We start from the raw sequence: 20371 nt of genomic DNA on the forward strand, positions 1-20371 counted from the left end.
TTCATACTTTAGCAGTATGTTTGTGCATATGCACTAACCCAGTTTGACTAAAGTAATCTTTCCCAGTTATATGCATTGTGTTGGCTTTGTCTAAGCAAAATAAACCGAAAATTACTACTTTTGACTGAAGCACAAGTTAGTTATAAACATGGGCTTGGTTTGTATAGCTCTAGCAATTTGACTCTGTATCCCTGCCCCTCCCCTTTGATCTGGAATTTGCAGCATTAATTGCCACCATGCATGAAGTTTTGCCAATTATATACAATTTGTCAAGGTGGAAAAACTGTAATGTAACAAGGACTTGCACGCCCCTGTGGGGGGCGGACATGGCCAGTAACAGCCTGCTAGCCCGAGCCATAGTAGCTTGGGCCTCAGCGAGGGCTATGGGCCGTTACCGGTTATGAAAGCCATACGCACCCCAGGGTTCATCCGGGGTGCGAACGGCTTTCTATTTTTTCCTCCGGAGATTGGCTGCTGTAAGCAATGCTAATTTCCAAAAGAAGAGGGGGGAAAAAAGGAATACAAATGTCTATGGCGCGGCTGCAGCGGGAGGCTCCGGTCCTGGATATAACTGGGGAAGGGAGGAAGGCGGTGGGGAAAGAGGTTGGGATTGTTTTGGGGTCATGGGGAGGAAACAAGGAGAGGCTCCCCATTGCCTCCCTACATAAACCAAAATAATTGTGCCACTCGGGAATGGCCTATATTCTCACCCACCGATTGCCCAATGACCCCGCCCTGGGTGCAAATGTAAATGATTCAAAAAGTTGTACCTCCGATGTGAATGAATGGAAATGACTTTAAGAACTGAGGAGTGCTTGTTCACTGAGGCCGTGAACTAGGTGGCGGGGGCGGGGGGTGGAGGGCAGTCTATTATTATAGTAGTAGTCCTTCTGCAAAGCAGTGGGGTCCATGGTAATCTGAGAGAATGTTAAATGCATTTGTTAAAATGTATACGTCATAGACTGGAGCCTGCCCTTGCTTCGTAATCCTTCACCACAACACTGTTGAAAATCAATTAAGAACACTGATGCCTGAACGAGGTTACTGGTTTGTCCAGCGCGATAATAGGGTTTGGGCGCCAAACGGAATATGGTTGAACAGTTTGAAGGTTAAAGTTTGCCATATTTACATGTATAGCTGACCTTTAACACTGTATTATAGGGCAAGCCCTAAACTGCTAATACAGTACCTCTATGAATCTAGAATTAGCCAATGTCTTGTGCTTCAATATGTAGCCATGTACACAAATGGATATCTTCTGAGAACTTTGACTGTTGCATGTCAGCTCTTATATTGGATTTTTCTTTTGTGCCTTTTGGCTTCCTTCTCAGAGCCACACGCACATCGTCTTGCTCTTTTGTATCTCCCAGAAACTTTATGGCAAGAGGATATTTTTCACCCCACTTGCCAATGCAACTCACTTCTTGGACGAGCAGTGGCTATCCTCCCAAGTTACTAATATATGCGTTCCCTGTCCCCGTTACAACCTTTCATGGCTATTAGTGTGGTAGGCAAGGGGGAGCTTTCGCCTACTTTTTCCTCTAGTGTTTCTGACTTAGTACGTCCCAGAACAGCTGGTGGCATTGTAGCTTTACTTCGATATATTTTACTGGTGTACAACACTGCACCTTTTGCTTTTAATGTAAAGGTACCACTGGAATGGCTAAATGGTTACTCTTGTTCCTTTTTGTGTCTGGTTTTTCTGTGCCACTGTCCCTTTTGATAGTCTTCTCCTGCTCAAGGTAGCAAGTGGCCGTATATCTGTCCTGAGCACGAGAGGGGCAGCTTTGTGCTTGGAACAGGAGCACTTTAGGGTCAGATAGGCACAACTTGACAGTTTCTTGACAGTTTCTATGAGCTGGCTACTCGAGGGTGGACAATCGGACAATTTGAATGGTGCACAGGCTATTTAGGGGTCGACCCCAGCATACCGTTTCATATATGTGGAAGCTTTGAAACCCTTTTTCAGCTGAATCACTGGAACTTGAATTTGAGGCACCAAGAGGATCCTCAATGGCTTCATTATATACATTCACAAGGTGCATTGCAAGAATATTTTCATATACTTTATAAAATTCCACGGAGAGGCCATCTAGTTCTGGCGATTTTCATTCATAAAAATTCCTTATAGCCCTACTGCCCGGCCCGCTTGTGGACACCAACACTATGAATGAGATAGTGGCACAGAGCTAGTTTGACAAGTTTTATTCATACAGAATGCTGCACCAGTTGGGAGGCAACCAGGGGAATGCGCTCAATCCGCAAATGAAATTGACAAACTCCTATGTATAAGGGAAATTATTGCAAGCTAGAGGGTATATAAAAGGTGAAGTTGCAATTGATACTGTACCAGAGATATGTACTGCCGAAGCTGGAAATACAAATGCTACAGAGTACGATGTAGTTGAGTATGTGAAAAGATGGGGAAACTGGAAGGTTGCCCATTCTCTCATAATCGGTCATGATCTATGAAAAATGTTGCCATTTAGTAGAGGTCACATCTGAGAACGGAAAACTTACTTTTGGGTGGAGAACATCCTCAAAATCCCTGCTATTAATGAGGTCCGTATAGAACGATTTGTACAAAGCGGGCGGACTCCCTTGTTCCCTGGGTTCCCTGAATGCAGTGCATGACTAGCAAAACCTGCGAACAATAGCAATGTGCAAGGCATAACATGAAGTCTAGGGTAGGTGCAGATGCTGTAACAGGAGCCGTTCATCAACATACACGGGATAATGATCTGGTGAGTGTGATGTAATAACAAAACAAAGGCATTTTTCTCTATAATCTTTTCTCTGATACTATTGGATCGAGGACAGGGTGGCGTTGGGGAGATTATGTAGCAACATACTTATTTTGTACAGTAGTGTTCCAGTAGTAACCACCCACCCAACACACAATCCTAACAATACCGCATATATGAACCCCTTGGACAATACCATTTATTTCTTTGATGGCGACATTGAGGTGCACAGACCCTGTGAGGCGAAATAGCAGTGTGCTCATGGTTTGACATGGCTTGTGTATGATGATTTAAAAAAAAAAGATAAAAAACACCAAGAAGAACATACAAGGAAGGCAGGCTTCATGGCAAGGTCGAGCTTAATTGCTCAGCGGAGTGTCTTTGTGCTACTGCACCCCCAAGTAATCCATTAAAGTTGACATTCTTGACCGTCTTGGAGCTGTGCCTCATGGAAAGGGATTCTTCATATTTTTCTTGATCGTAGGTTGTATTGCAGCCTCTACTGCTCCCGCAACATCTTTGGGGCTAGCGGCAGCAATGCGAGTGTCAAGTGTCTCAGTAAAAGAGGTGCCTTCGGCACCAGACACGGCAATCAATGGTTTGGGTAACGGGGAAGATGGTGCTTGTTTTATGTGACTGGCTTGAATACAATACTTGTGGCGGTCACACTTCACTGCAGTCTTGAGTGGCGAGCAATACCTCCACCGGCCTTTTTGCTGGAAGTTTTCTAAAAACCCAGTTACCTGGCTAGATACCATGTCCTGGCCCCTCCAATGGTGTTGGTAGGCAAACTTAAAGCAATCAGTAACCTGTTTGCAGAGAATGGACAGGGTTTTAGTTAACGCTTTATAGTAGTCAATCAATAAAGGATAATGTAGATCCCTAAGTTCTTTGGATTTGGCACACCCCATACATTTGCTGGGTGGCTCATGACTATTTCGTAAGGAGACAGTTCAACACCTGAGTGCATAACTGTTCTCATGGAGAATAATGCTAGTGTAAGTGACTCTAATTATCCAAGGGCACTGCTAGTGCATATTTTAGACAGTTTGTTTTTCAAAGTCGAGTTAGTTTTCTCCACCAATACTTCTGCTTGGGGATGGTAAATCGCAATGGAATTTTTGCTGCGTGCCTAATGCTTTACACACAAATTCCATCTTGATATTAACAAAATTTACACTATTGTCGCTCCAGACAGTATGAGGTATTCCAAATCGAGGTAAGTACTCATTCATGAGTGTTCTACCAGTGCTTAATGCAGTAAGGTCCTTTAAGGGGAATGCCTCTACCCATTTGCTAAATATGTATACCATCACTAACACATTTTCTTCCTTGACGGGGAGACAATTCAATGAAGTCCATTTGCAACGCTTCAAAGGCAAATGCAGGTGGCTGAAAATGCTTTCTTGGGGCCACCTCACCCTTCCCAGTGTTATAGGAAGCCTATACCAAACAGTTCTTACATAATGTAACAGTGGCTGGTCTTGGCTTGGTGTTACTGCACACTGTAGTGAGCAACGTGTATATTCGCTCTACACTCACGTGAGACTGTCCATGAACATAGGACAACACCAAGGGTATATATTTGTTTGATAATTTCCACTTTCCCTCATCTTGCGTGTCTAACCAATAACTCTATTGTTTTTATTTGTTTATTGACATTTTTCAAACACAGTGAAACTGTGCGCATACACCCGTTGTATATTATATAGTACAACAGGCTAATAAGTTTGAACGTTGTGAATAAAGGAGGTAAAAGGAACAAAGTCGGAAAGGGAGGGAGGAGGTGAAGCAGAATTGGAAAGGGGTAAAGGGAAAAAAAAACACCAGAAACCAACCAAGTTCGTTAGTATCGTGCATAGTTTCACTGTTTTCAGTTGATACTGCTCCTTAATGCAAATAAGGGGTCGGTGTTTAGCGTTGCAGTCTGCATGAGAAGGGGAGAGGGGTACATAATATACTTTGCAATTAACAGGTTACACAATCTTGTCCAACTCTGGTTTCATTCTTCTCTGTGAGAGTTCATGGTGGTATGTCATCAAAAGGGTAGAGAGCAGTATAAACCAGCGCCTTCGATGCCTCAAAAAGGAGCCCCCCCCCGTGTATATTTATAGCATGTCCCCAGGCTGTTGTCTCAGCCGTGTTCCAGCGTTGCATTTCTTTCAGCCATACATCATACAGTGGGCCTTTTTTTGATTTCCAAGTCATGGCTATGTATCTATTACCTAGTATGCAGGCTAAGTTCATGAACCTGGAGACGTGTTTGTATTTACTATTTCTGGTGTACATACCCAGTTTACATTCCGGGGGTGTCCATTTGTATCTGGTGATCCCTGCGCTTTCGCAGGTGCATTTAATTCTAGATCAAAGCCTGGTCTGTAATCGTGACACCGGTCTCCATCCGTCTTCTAACTCGTGCACGAGTGTGAGGAGCGTGTTTGATTGTGGTTCCTTTGGGCAGTCGGGCCAAGCACATTTGTCGAATTTAGTTATCTGGATGTACCTGTCATGACCACTGTGAGGGGGCACAAGTAGTGCCACAAGCAGGCTCCCACCAGAACCCTGAGGGCCTTTAAACCACTGCAAAGGGGCTCCTGGAGCCAGTCCTGGTGCCTTTGGCACCAGGCTCATGTGTAGGAAGGAAGGACTGTTCAAACTAGGACCCATGTATGTACATGGGCCTTTAAATCCCAACATGGAAGCACCCACACATTCTAGTTCTAAGAACCAAGCTATGCAGTCTAGTGTTTTGGGTGTGGCAGGCCTGGAACTACTTTTCCCTGGTACTACTTTACCTGGGCTATATAAACCACACCCTGACTGCAGAACACGCTTCGTGTTATTCTGCAACCAGCAGCGTGATGCTCACAGTGTCCAGCTCCTGGTCTTCAGCATCTTCCTGTAGTCCTGCAAGAACAGGATTATTCAGTCTTACCTGAGAAAACACCATCCAGCACTCAGCATCTCAACCGGGCTGCAATCTGTGGAAACCAAGAGAAGAAGAAACATCACTCACCTGTGAGTCCTAGCTTAAGGACTTCCGGCGAACCGCTACCACAGCTGCTGCTCTAACATCGCGACCTGCAATAACGAGAAAAGGAAAAACAATATTAGAATGCGTGCGCTTCCAAAAACATCGAATTCCATCAGTCTTACCTGAATTCCATCGTGCTACGAAGTGCTTCCATCCGGAGCACCACAGCAACATCTGCAAAGGAAAAAGACATATTCAGGTTCGCTTTCAATATTAAACAACTGCACAGCGCTGTACTTTAACTCATTCCGCGGGCCTGTTTTCCATCGCGCTCTCATCCACTCGCAGCATCACAGCAGCCTGTGAGGAGAAGAAAACGCAGGTTAGCTTTAAAAGGCAATGAAGGTGCTGTGCTTCACGCTTTCTCTTACCTAGAAACGTGCCTCTCCATCCGGCACGCCAGCATCAAGACCTTCGGACCTGAAAAGGAGAGAAAGACATTAAGGAATTCCCACCATAAACACAACAAAGACTTACAATTAACAAACCTACCTGCCCACCAGCAGATTCGGGGTCACAGCAGGCCTGGGCCCAAGGAAGGCGTACTGCACCAGTGAAACAACTTGGGCAGCTCGCCAACAAACATCAAGCGCCCCATGCACAAGAAAAGCAGGATGGATAGCTCACCCTACAAATAACTAAGATTCATTATTCAGCATTCGCTGGGCAACTACGCGTCCAGGGTTCCAGATCTGAGCCTTCCAGACACCCCCGGGGATATCCGGTGAGCCTAACAGTACCTTTGGAACTGTGCTTTCAGGAGACCTGCCTTTTGGGTCAGGTCTGAAAACTCTGTATACTTATGTCCCCCCACGTTGCTATGCCAATGTCCTTGCAACACTTTGCTACTTTCAGCTCCGCTCCTGTGGGTCTCACTGTGTGTTGATCCGTAAAGATCTATGTAAGCTTCAGGAATTTCATGGTCCGTTTCCAAATTTGTCTGCCCAATGTGAGTAAAAGCGGTTGTAGTACTTGTTTGTTTAAAGGATGCCAAAGGGCGTCTTGTAGTTGTATAGGTCGGATCAGCGCCTCTAGTAATGTATGCTCTAAGTTAGGTTTGTGTGTTAACCATTTGGCCGTGAAGCTAAGCTGTGCCGCCAGATAGTATTCTAATCTTGGTAGTTGTATTCCGCCTTGTGCTAAGGGGAGTGTCTGTGTTACTGTGGATAATCTGTCTCTCTTGGGGCCCCACAAAAAGGTTCTTAGGGTGGAATCTAATTCCCGGAAGAAGGAAGCCATTATATAACGTTTGTGAATCCATATAGCAGTCGCGGTAGTATGATCATCTTCGTAATGGCCACTCTGCCCATAAGTGATGGAGGCAGTCAAGACCAAAATACCATTGATTTCTTGACACCTTCCACTGCTCTTAGTGTTTAGGAGGTGTGGGAGTGTGTGACTTTTATGCCCAGATACCGGAATGATTCATGTTCCTATTTTAATCCCCAATTCAATTTTTGGGTCAATACGATGTCATTTAATCTTGCTAGGGGAAAAATAAATGATTTTTGCTTGTTTATGATGATCCCGGAGAACCTTGCAAAGTTGTCAGATATGCCTAATATCAGGAGAAGGTTATGATGCTGTTGCACCAAATAGAGTAGCACGTCATCAGCATACATTGAAAGTAGATGCGTAGTATCCCGTATGTGTATCCCGGCCTCAAGGTATTCTTGTCTGAGGTACACAGCGACAGGCTCCAATGCTAATATATAAACCATCTGGGGGGGGGGGGCACCCTTGACGAGTAGCCCTCTGTATATCCCATAGTTTGGATACTTAAGCCCAGGTCTGACCCTGGCAGTGGGAGAAGTGTATAGTATCTTGACCCATCTTCTGAAATGTGCCCCAAATCCAAAGCTTTTCAAAACTACCTGCATCCTTTTCCATAAACGGAATGAAAAGCGTTCACTGCATCTAGTGATGCTACTGCATAGTGTTCCGGGCACTCATTTGTTTGTTCAATGACATGTTGTAGTCTGTGTAAGTTCAAGGTAGTGTTGTGGCCCGGGTCGTAACCAGTTTGGTCTTATGTATTGGTGACAATATAAATTGCCAGAGTCTGGATGCCAGCATAGTGGTTAGGAGTTTCGCGTCACAATTTAGCATGGCCAATGGTCTATACGAGTCACACATGTCTGCGGGCTTCCCAGATTTAAGGATGGAAACTATCCATGTTTCCCTCATTGTATCTTGTGGTTTCCCTGTCTCAAAGGTTTCCTCGAAGACCTTCAGTAGTGTCGGGGCTCCAATATCTTGGTATGTTTTGTAAAACTCGCAGGCAGTCCATCGCTGCCCAGCGTTTTCCCCTAGGCAGTTGCTATGATTTCAACTTTCTAGTTCCTGTAAAGTTGAAGGGCTCGTCTAGGAGGTCACTTTGGGCAGTAGCAAGCGTGGGAAGCTGAATTTCTGTGAAAGCTTCTATGTCGTCAATAGGGACTTGGTTATTGTGACTATATAACTTGGCGTAGTATGTAGCAAATGTCATTTATTGCTGACTGCGCTCGCCATACTTCTTCACATTAATCTTTCAATAGAGTAATCAGGGTTTTGGGATATTCTCTGTGGCTCAGCCAAGCTAGGAGCTGCCCCGATTTGTCTCCTTCAGTGTGTGTGCGCGCGCGCAGTGCTGGCCGTGTAGTCAAATTTCTATAAACGCTCCCAAGTGGCTTGGTGGTCCTATCAGGCTTTTTGAAGGGTTCGGTCGGCGACTCCCCCGGTAGGTTGTCGTTTCCAGCTCTTTCCGTTCAAGATCTTCGAGCTCTGCCCTTAGTTTTTCGCCGAACTCCCGCCGCCCCAGCAATTACTTCACCTTTAGTCACCACCTTAAGGGTTTCCCAGACTGTTCCCCATGTGGCAAAGTTCTCCAAGGTAAAGTCAGTGTTTCCCTGAGTTGTTCTCTAAAGGCCAGATCCGACAAAGCTTCAGTGGGCATGTGCCACATCGGGACAGGGGCTCGTGGTGCCTCGAACGTCCATGTCGCAATGAGGGGAGAGTGATCAGATATTACATGAGCCATGTACTCTGCACTAGCAACATTTTGTAGGTGTTCGACGCTCACAAAGATGTAATCGAGTCTTTTGTGGGGAGTAATAAGAATAGTCTCACAGGTCTGGGTGTATCTCTCGACATACGTCCGCTAGGACTAGTTCTGTCAATGCTGTCTTGAGGGCTGTCGTTGCCGGGCAGGCCTGTGACGTGAGTGGGGTGGACTTGTGTTTTATGATGTCATTTATGCAATTAAAAATCCCCACCCCATATAAAGAAAGCATCTCTGTAAGAAATTATGCGAGCTCTGAGCGTTTGTAGGTATGCTGGTATAGTATGGTTTGGGAAGTGAGAATTGACTACAGCTACCTGCACATTGCCTATGTACCCCTTGAGGATAATGCATCTGTCCTCTGCTTCTGTATCACAACTAAGGAACTGAAAGGGTAGCAGGTTACTAACCCATGTAAGGACGCCTCTCGGGTATTTAGAATATGGAGCCCTATATACTGTGCCTCCCCAATATTGCCCCACGGCCTCTTGTTCCTTGCTTGTCAGATGGGTCTCCTGTAGTAGAGCTATTGAGATCTTTTTGCGTTGAAGATATGACTTGACCCTGTTTCTGTGTATATATGTGCCCAGGCATCTGACATTCCATGCAACAATTTTAATCAGAGTAGTCTTTTCATGCGTGTGTTGGCGGATGGGAGGCATTAGTGCTCTGTGTGTTAGGGAGTACTAGGATAAGGGATTGCAAGCAGTGCGATGTATGATTCGCATAGTGACCTCCCTCTTCCCCTCTCGTATTCATGCAGCACATAGAACAAAAGACATCTAATTTCAGCTTGGTTGGGTAAGACTAACAACTTCAAAAACTAACCCCGGAACGTGGGGTTCCAACTGTGCCCAAGAGATATGTTCTGCTCGGGTCTGCTGGTGCTTGCCTCCCTGAGCAGGCACCAGCCAAGAGATTCAGCAGGAATAGACTGCCAAATGTCCATATGGATCGGGCGGATTTAATCGGAACTCAGTGGGCCGGGGTCTTCGGCTCTGGCATGTTAGCTTCCCTTGTAACAGCTTCAATCTAGTCTTGTCGCCATCCATGATGCAGTTAGTTCTGTCGTCCATGTCCATACTTTTAGCAGTTGGGTTTAGTTATGTTCACTGACTACAGCATCCAAACGACTGGTCTTTGTCTTCGTTGAGCAGACACTGGCCCAGGTTTTCAGTAGATGTAGTCTGCCGATCATCAAGTGGGCTTGAGGAGACTTCGTCAGATCTCTATGGGCTGGGTTTCCAGCTCTGGTGTGGTAGCTATCACAATGGCGTAGTTCTTATCATGTTTGCATGTGGTGCAGCTTCAATAGATTTGCTTCCGATGTCCGGCTATGTAGGACGATGAAGCGCAGCGGCACATAGCAATCATGATATCTAGCTTGTTGCGGATTTTGCCCCCTGTTGTGCGGGTTCTTCATACATGTCTAGGTTGTTGTGTTCCAGCCACATTGAGACCTCAGGGGTTTCGAAGAACCTCGCTCTGCCCTCATAGATCACCTGGAGTCTTGCAGGATATGTGGGCATGTATCTCATTCCTTTCTTTCGGATCCTAGCCTTGACTGCAATGAACCAGTTTCTTTGCTGCTGCACGAGGAGTATAATTCATATACATAGCCACTTTTGAGCCACCGCGTTCAATCTCTGCATCTCTGGAGAACTGTAGTACCTCACTGTCACGGAAGTTAGTATTTTTGCTATGATTGGGCGCAGATGTGACCCAGGTGGGGGTCTCTTTTGGGGAGATCTGTGCGCTTTCTCTAAAGCGAATCCTTGAGACAATTTGCTCTATTTTATGTTCTAGCAAGGTTCGTAGGGCTGCAATTGTCGCCAGTACCTGGTCTTCTTGTGGGTCTAAGCAGGTGCCTGTGCTCTTTATTCCTGAACCACTTTCCATTGTAGGTGGCAGTTGCGTCTTACCAAGCCCTGCGAAGGAATCCATTATGTTGGCTTTCTGTTTGTTCTCCGTAGCAGGCATGTCGTCTGCCTGAGCCTGTACTTTTTATCTTCAATGTCGACGCGCCTTAATGTGCCGTCAGGGGAATTGCTCTTTGATGGCTGCTTGTCCGTCTATTAGGGCCTTCAGTCTGCGCAAGTGTGGGGTGGCTCAGTTGCGGGCAATGGTGGTTTGCTCAGACCTCTGGTGTAGCTCGCGTGTGTTTGTGGCCTACAGTCGATTGGATAGTCTCTACCATGTTGATGCGTTTAAGACGTGTTTGGGAGTAACTGCAGTATGGATTGCACTCCAGGATTCGAGGCCTGAGGATTCACTCTGTGTGTACGTGTAGTCTCGTCGAGGAACAAGACGTGTGCATACAATAGGGTTTTAGCAGTACCGGCAGGCCCATTGAGGGCACTTTACTCCCAACCAGCTGGTAATTTTAAAGTGTGGTGCAGCAGTCGCTCACCTCAGTGGTGATCTGGAGCAAAGGGCTTTTATTGAAAGCTGTTCATAAGACACACGTGTGTAGGCCTTCTTGGTTTCAGGGGCTACAGGAGTTTGTCTCATTCATGAGCACAGTGGGGAGCAGAGAAGAGAGCGCAGTAGTGCTGATGTATTTGCTTTTGAGTCATTTAACACGTTCTGTGGCTGGCTCCCAATCTATTGCTTCCCCCTCCGATTGCGACTGCAGCTTCCGCAGAGGTCGCCCAGCACAAAGGCCTGTGTGGAGCAGGCAAGTCTCGATCTATCTATGTGACCCATGTCTTTTCAACGAGTTCCCTTGTGTAGTTGTAGATATGCATGCTCCCCAGCAGTAGAGTGCTAAGCAAACTGCACATGTGTGTGGCTCCCTATGTGGCTTACAGGCGATCAAGAGTCTGTGCGGTCTCGGGGCATCCAGCTACCCGCTGCGTAGTGTCGGTCTCTGCAGCATGCTGAACATAGACTTCCGATATGGGGGGGGCAGAGCATGGCACCCCGCTCTCTGTACCTTCGCGATCACTGTATTCCTGTCCCTGTCTCCTGCGCGGCTTCACCAATTTGTTGGGTCGTCTGGGCTCAGCTTTGTCCCCGCCGGCCGGCCAAGGGCAGCTCCCTCTGTGTCGCATTGGAGCGCCCCAAGGCCAGTATCGGGAGCAGAGGGCACTGCTCTGCTCGCATCCAAGGGCTCTACCAGGCACCCGGGGGGAGGAAGGGTTCCAGTCGTCACTTCGGTGTGCAGTTGCAGTTCATTGCTCAGCCGCTATCAGGTCGTTGTGCTGATCGTCCCCAGCAGTGCTACCCCTGACTGGTGCTGTGCATGTATGCCACCATTTTGCCCGTAATTTTTACGGGGCGCACCTCTGGCTTCAAGTCCGATTTTTGGCGCTCCCACTGCCTCAAATATGCTCCAATCCGCTCAGTCTGATCAGCGGATGCTGGCCATCAGTAAGCTGGAAGAGCGGACTGTTAGAGAACGGGCTAATAAATGTTGTTTAGAGGATCATTACAGGATAATTGCCGGAGCTCGATGCAAACGCAGCCTCACGCCATGAGCTCCAGGCCATGCCCCTAATAACTATCTATATGCTTCGCGGTCTGCCTCCATTCTTCTAATTTTTGGGCAGTGGCCTCGGACTCAATGAGTTTTACCGTATCTGTGGTGTTGTCAAACATCAGTGCCTTCCTTTTTGTGTGTGGCAGACATACATGAGTGATACAGAGGACTGAGCAGTTGCTTTGGTGGTCTTATCGGCAAAAGATTTTCCTTTCCCGATATCATCCACAACTGCTTTTGGTGCACTGCATTACATGATTGCCAGTTTCTTTGGCAATGTCCGTGCATTCAGTAATTTCAGAATCAATAAACCACATTGTATTTTCATGCCATGTGAAGTCAGGAACCCTCTTTCAGCCCATAGTTGACCACAATTATGTGCTATGCCAAAAGCGTACTGGCTGTCTGTGTATATGTTTACTGTGAGTCCTGCACCAAGTTCATATGCTCGGGTAAGGGCAATAATTTCTGCTGCCTGGGCGGAGTGCTGGGGAATCCTACAGGTTTAAACTATTGTTTTTAAGGTTGTAATGGCATATGCTGCTGTAGAGGTGCCATCCGGTAGTTTAAAATAAGCCCCATCAACATAGAGAGTACCGCCTGGTTGTTCAACTGGGGGTGTCCACCAGATCCACCCATCCCATTGTTGCTTCAGTGGTTAGTATGCAATCATGCATTTCAACAGAACAGTCTGAAGGGGGGTTAATGGGGTGGCCGGAGTCAAGGTATTAAAATGCTGAATCGTGTAGAGTTGGGGGGAAAGGATGTGTAAATTGGGGGGGGGGTGTAGAGTGGGGGATAAGAGAGCGGGGGGGTTAGAGAGCGGATGAGGTTGGAGAGCAAATTAATTTATAGAACTGGACTACTGCGTACTAACGAATGACTCTAAGGGGCTGATGAGTGCATACTAATGTTGAATGCGGGGAAATCATGAGTGCATAGAGCGGATGTGTGCAGAGTTTGTGAGTGCAGGGAGCTGGTGAGTGCCGGGAGTGGGAGAATGCGGGGAGCGGGTGACGGCGCACAGTGGGTGAACGTGAAGTATAGGTGCAGACAGGGTGCATGCGAGGGGAGTTCAGGAGCGCACGGAGCAGACTGGAATGCATGAATGCATCGAGCAGATCGGAGTGTGTAGCACTGACAGGGACGCATGGAATGAATAAAAGTCCATAGAACAGACAGAAGCGCATAGAACTGTGCGACATACATAGTATGGTCTGGAATGCAGAGAAAGTATGAAAGAGCATATAACCCATCGTATCACACCCCATGCTTACTCTCTTCTCAACACCACCACTCAACTAGAACACAGAGATACTATGACACCATTTGGTATAACTGTTCTCATACCAACACCTCCCGCTCACTCCCCATCACTCTAAGTAAACACTGCTAGTTACACCCCCCCCAGTCAGGCTTTCTCCTCAGGCCTAACGCAGCCACAGTCGGTCTGGATAAATCCTGCCAGAACGAACACATACCCCTGACCTCAACCACCACACCTACCACTAAGAAGCAGCTATTTAACGAATACCGCACCAGCTGCACACATACCCGGTGCGCACGCGCACTGTTGACTCTCCCTACTCTCTCTACTGACCTGAACTTCGGTTCCCAAGGGCGTTCAACCTACCAGCGCCTTCAGACCATACCAATGGTATATAAGGCACTATATAAGTGAAAAATAACATAACATATGAGGTGCCAATGTCAGTTCATGCCTAGTGAGCCTGGCATTAGTTAAATGTTGGTTCTTGGTTTTGTTCATCAAAAGGTCTATTGCATGAGGGACTGAAAGGGTGACAAGGTGTCCTAACAATATGGCATCGCTGCAGCAGCAACACCCCATAAACAGTTGGTTAATGCCTTTGCCACTGGATCCAAAGTGGAGGAAAAGTATGCACATGCCCTGTTTTAACCCCCTTGTGGTTGTTAGTCAGACAACGCACATCCTTGGCTTTCATGCACAAACAGGGTGAAGGGTTTCGTATAGTCTCGAGTCCCCAAAGCAGGTGAATTGCAAAGTACTGATTTTAGTGCGTCCAATCTCTGCTGGTGAGCAACAGTCCATGGCAAGGGAACCAGAGTATTGCTTGAGGTTAGTTCTACAATGGATTAGCCAGGAGGGAAAGATTAGGGTTCCATTAACTACAAAATGAGGTCACCTCTAGGAACCCTCTGACTTCTTGCTGTGTTGTAGGAACAGATATTCTCTTAATGACTTCCAAGCGCTTTGAGTGCAGGCCTCTCTCCCCTTTTGACAATAGATGTCCCAAATAAGTGATCTGTGTCTTACAAAACTGCAACTTGCTGGGGGATACTTTATGCCCGCGGGGTGCTAGGAACTGCAACAGTCGCACTGTGCATCTGTACATTGCTCTTGGGTGTTAGCTGCTATCAAAAGATCATCAACGTATTGTAGAAGCACTGTAGGAGTGGTTGGGGTGAACCTTTCCAATTGTCTTTTAAAGCTTGGCGCTATATGCTCGGACTTTCAGTGTATCCCTGTGGTGCTCTGCAGAATGTATAAGATCGCCCTTCAACATTCAAAGCGAATAGGTACTGACTATTTGTGGATTGGAATGTTAAAGCTTTCTTGAGGTCAATGACTCTGCCGAGGGCGGAATCGTAGTGAAAAGGGAAGTCGTGTTGGGGTACCACAATCTTGTTAATGGCGCAGAGATCAATTAGAAGTCTCCACTGAGTAGGGTAGCCTGGTTTTCCTTCCCTGTGCTTTTGTATCAGTGTGCAGATTCTACCCATTATTTCCTTTTACCAATAGGTCCTGTATTACTGGTTTGATCCCTTGCAACCCTTCCTTTTGTTGACTTATATTGTGGCACCCTGGGTAACACCGCTCCGGGTTTCACTTTGATGGGCTTCACTACCATGCAACCGACATCATTGGAGCCAGAGGCCCAGATAACGGGGTCAACTTGTCTGAAAGCTCGAGGTAATCATTTTTGCCAACAACAAAGCACTCAGAGAAGGGCTCTGCACAACACATTGGTATACTCTGTCAGGCGAGCAATAAATGTTAGCATGCAAGCGCCTACGTAGATTCATGCCCAACAAGTTGAAAGCACATTTGTTCATAACCACCAGCAGAGCAATAAAGGAGATGGGACCAATGGTGATTAACACTGGTTCTGATATTGGACTTTGAATAGGTTCATTTTTGAAACCCACTGATGTATTAATATTACCGTAGAGCGAGATGAAACAGTGTACCGCCACTTCAACGGTCCCTTTTTGGATCTGCAGGAATGCGCACGCATCCTGTTCCCCCTTCTCCTGAGCAGCCCTGTTCCACACAGTCACCCATTGTATAGACGTCCTGGTAGTATTCCCTAACCGAGACTGCTTACCCTGTCGTGGGTCAAAGTAATCGTGCTGCTTGTTATTTCTTTTTAAGTGTCCCACTATTTGTTTGAATGCCGCTCCCCTAAACATTCTGCAACCCCATGATTGGCTGTAACCTCTCCTCCCTAGTGGACATTGCTGAATCCATGGTCCTCTGCCTTACAATAGTTATAACCGGTGTCCAATATTATTTAAATTTTTGAATAGCACTACATGCCTGAAAGTCTGAGTGCGGACAAGATGGACAACCGGCACCGGAATCGGGATGTTAAGGCAGGGGAGCTCAATCGGGAGGGGCGTTGAAGAGTAAGGTTTTGAACCTTTTCTTGAACTCCAATGTCGTTCCAGTTCTTTCGAGGGGGAGGGTATTTCAAGTTGCGGGAACTTTGGCATCAAAGCAGGTTCCTCCAAATTTGGCAAGCTTGAACCTGGGCTGCACAAGTCTGGACTGATCCTTGGATCTGAAATTGCGAGTAGGCTTCAAACGGTCAATGAGGTATTTGGGGGACTCGAGACTCTGGCACTTATGGGTCAGTGTGAGGCTCTTATTGGTAATAGTGCTTTAGAGGCAACCAGAGCAATTCTCTCCTGGCGGTTGTAATGTGTGCATGCCTAGTGTAACCACAGGTTGCTCGTACTGCTCCATTTTGGATAACTTGCAATGCAGAGATATTGGTTCGGGAGGAGCTACTCAGAATATTGCAGTAGTCCAGGTGGGAATTTACAAGGGTGGAGGCCAACAGGGCGGATTTCTTATGGGACAAACGGGCGGATGTGGTGAAGTAGTTTATTGATAAAGCCACATGAGGCCTGAATCTGGGCAACATGGTGGTTCATTGCCAGCTCTGCATCGAAAGTAATATAGAACGTCTTCACCTTCTTGCTCATCCCCAAAAGCAGCATCTCAGTGGCTAAGCTTTTGTATTCTTGTGTGGGGGGGGGGCAGCTTTTTAAGCTTGCGATTCGAGGCAACAATCAGCCGCTCTGTGTTAATGGCCAAGGAGTTGGCTACTATCGAGGCCTTAATGGCAGAATAGATGGTGTTGATGGCCAGGGAATCCTGGCCGTCATCCGTATAGTTTGTATAAAGAACACCCAGGTCATCAAGTTTCAGAAGTGGGAGGATATAAATATTGGAAGGTGAAATACAAGATCCCTGCAGTACTCCACAGGTGAGTGCCAGTGTGGAGTTGGTATCAAAGGTGGCCACTCTGCTGTTTCGGGAGCAGAGAAAGGAGGCCACCCGTTGTGTGGCTACCCTGGAACAGCCCACCAGTGATTCTAGCCTGTCTATCAAGAAGGCATGATCCACCAGGTTGAATGCAGCGGATAAGACTGAATTTAAGGTCCAGCATGGCAATCTCGTTGCTATGTCTGGCTCTAAAGCCAGATTGAGTTGCTCCAAGAATGTTGTTGTCCTCGATAAATCTCTGGAATTGGAGATGTGCCACCCTGTCCAGAATTTGTCATAAGAAATGGTACGTTGGTAATGGGCGATAGTATGTTCTAGCCATAGGGTCGAGTTTATCCATTTTCAGCAGTGGGGTGTTCAATGCATCCGAGTGTCGGAATGGACCCCTCAGTGAAGGGGAGGTTGGCCAGCTTCGTCACCCAGGCACTCAGGCCATCTATGCACCTAGTCTTGATGGGCAAATGTCACCCTGACATGAGGTAGGTTTCAGGTTGGCAATGATCTAGGCGATTTCGGTCTCAGTGCTATGAGTGAAGTGGAAGACGGGTCTGTCCAGCACCGGTGGTGGGATGGGCTGGGGGGCCTAGCCATTATGTCCTCCATAGGGTTAGAGGAATTTGTGATGTAGTCAGTGGCTCGTTGATGAGAGGCCACTTTGGCAGCAAAGGAGTTATGGATTTCTTGGCACTATTCCAAGTCCTTTGTGGGGGCAGCCAGGGAGCTAGGCTTCAGCCTAAATTCCCTCAAGATGGAGAACAGCTCCTTGGACTAGATTTGGCCTGCACAATGCTGGTGTTATAGGAGGAAGATTTGGCCTGAATGATGGCAGGCTGGAATGCTTTTTCTAGGAGTTTATAGAAAGCTAGAGTGGCAGGCAAGGGTTTTTTATGCCATTCTCGCTCTGCCATCCTTTTCTGGTGCCTCCGATTAAGAATGGTGTCGTTAAACCAGTTCTTGTTATGGGTCTCAGTCTTCATGCACCTACTTCCTAATCCCCCTCATGAGTTTAATAGCCCCATTAAGTGTATCTGTAAGATGTCTGGCTTAATCAGAGGTATTATTCTAGTCATTGAGACTGCCCAGCTTTAATCCGACCACAACTGACAACTTGGGAGAGGTGATATTCAAGTTTCTAGTGGTTTTGGTTTGTCCCGGGGTAACGTCAAGTCTGGGAGGGAGAACAGAAGTGCTGACACAACGTTAGCAAGTGGTGGTCGGACCAAACACAGGGGTTCACAACCAGGTTGAGATAAAACCCAATTGAGTGTATGTCCCCCTATATGGGTGGGTTCTCTCACCCACTGAGAAAACCCTACGTTCAGGGCGGCCAACAGGGACAGTGGCAGCACTGTCCCAAGGTTTGTCTGCCCAGTAGTTAAAATCTCCGAGTACAATAACTGTGGATTTACCATTAGTGGTTTTATTAAGATTCAAGCGCTGTTCATAAGAGAGGTAGGGCTCTTGCGGGCGGAGGGGGGGGGGGGTCTTTGCAGGATGACACTGGTCAGTGAGACATCTGTGATTTAAATTTTATTACTAAGCTCTGGCAATCATCCGGGTACTCGTGGGTGGAGGGACTGCAGTGTAGCTGGCTTTTGATCAGTAGCTTTACTTCCCCTCGTCAATGACGAACACTGTCAGCCCGGAGGATTTGATAGTTGGGAGGAATTGCTAGCGTGGCCTTGAATGGAATGGCCTTGTTGAGCCAGGACTCTGTTACAGCAAGGAAATCAGGACTGGATTTGAGAAGTCTTCCATTTTGACCCCATGCTGATTAAGGGAGAGTGTATTAAGAGAACAATGAAGAGGGGTATTACACATGAGCATTTTTGGGGCTTTATTGGTCAATGGACTGTGGAGAATTGACTTTTGACGAGCTGAGCGCATATCTGTGTGCACCGGACTTGTCATCGTGGTGGGTAGAGGAGTTGGCGAGGGCCTGCCTCTGTTCCTCTTGTTTTGTACTAAGGGGGCTTGTGAAGACCGGGTTAAGAATAGGGGGGTGACACACTTTGATTACTTAAGCAGCTGGGTATGCGACTGGGGGTGGTACAAAATTGCAAGTTCTCAAGGTAGTTGTATTTAGCCCGGATTGCTGCAATTTTGCACTGCTAATTGGTGAAATGAGGTGAACACATGATTTCCGCTGATTGAAGTTCAGTAATTACTGTGTGTATGTCTCGCATGGTGGAAAGCAAGAATATCGATTCCAGCAGATGCAGACCTGGTAACTGAAGTACTGGAGGCTGAGGGACCTCTGTCCGTAGCAACTGGACACAAACCGGTGACGACCGGCCTCTTCAAACACGCCGCCAATGTGTTTTTAGAGGTTGGGGATACCGGGAAATTTAGTTCCTGCAAACTACTAAGTTAGCCTGCTGCACTGAGCTGGAAAAAAAAGCAGCAGGCTGTGCGGGAAGCAGTAGGTTCCTCGCACGAGGATGGTGCAGAACAGTGCGAGAGCATTTACTTGCGGTAGGTCACAGCTAGCCCATGGTTGCAAAATCAGATCTAGGTGATCAGAAATAAACAATAGCTACGATAGATGCAATGTTTAAAGTGCAGGCCTTACTGCATGGAGAATACAGAGAAAACAAATGAAATAATGCAGCGAACTTGTTTTGTCACAGGACGAAAAGCACTGAAAGACGAATGAATCAATGCTCAGGTTCCACTCGGAACACTGGTGGTGCAATGCCTCCTCGTCATCTGTACATGCCTTTCCCTCTCTGCATGCGTATGTTTCCCCTGCCTCTTATGGGAAAAACCTGCTGCATTAATGCTCTGGTTTAGAACTTATTATTTTTTTTCCCTTGTCTTTAGCATGGCGGTTTGTATAGTACCTAGCCATGGTCCACATTTGAGCAGCACTTGGGTTGTCCAGTTGCACTCATGTGTCTGCCATTTTTTTTAAGTGAGGTAACGGTTCCTCAAAAAGGAAACTGAATGCCTTTTACTCCTCTGCTCAGACCTATACATCCCACTAAACGAGCAAGAGCGTCTTCATTTCAAGCACATTTTTTTTTCAACTGACTCCCCAAGCGGTGAGCTTATCCCTATTCATTTGCTTATGGGGAACCACTTGCTGCATACGAGTTGATCAGCAGTGCTCGATGAGCCATTATTTCTTTGGACAACTCAATCCCCCCCCCCCCCTCTCGCTTTCGATCGCTGTCAAGATCAGCTCATCCCACTTTGACAGGATTTAAACTGTCTTGCATTCTGCAGTGGCATTGTGTCTGCCGGGATTATGCAGGAGAATAGGTGATCTATATCACCAAGCGTTTGTGGGCCTGTCTTTTAAAAACGCGGTCAGTCTGGGTATACCACTGCTCAGGATTTTGCCCGATATCTGGGTAATCTTTAGTAAAAGACAGTAACTCTGTTCTGTTCCAGGGTACGTGGAGCTGGTGTGTGGGATTATCGGCATCAAAGCCAGGCACTTCGCTCATGGGGAAACGTTTGAGTTACCATGGACACTGTTGGGACATTTATGAGCCAAAATAGGAAATTCAAC

At 46.9% G+C, this 20371-nt stretch overlaps 1 protein-coding gene across 1 annotated transcript in view; it reads left to right on the forward strand.

Moving 5' to 3' along the window:
• CCDC6 (coiled-coil domain containing 6) overlaps nucleotides 1–20371 on the forward strand; it is a 737104-nt gene that overhangs the window by 120737 nt on the left and 595996 nt on the right. The gene's annotated exons all lie outside the window — the stretch shown is intronic.

Source organism: Ambystoma mexicanum, chromosome 8 (assembly GCF_040938575.1).
Source record: "Ambystoma mexicanum isolate Mex_15411 chromosome 8, UKY_AmexF1_1, whole genome shotgun sequence".
Taxonomy (NCBI): Eukaryota; Metazoa; Chordata; class Amphibia; order Caudata; family Ambystomatidae; genus Ambystoma; species Ambystoma mexicanum.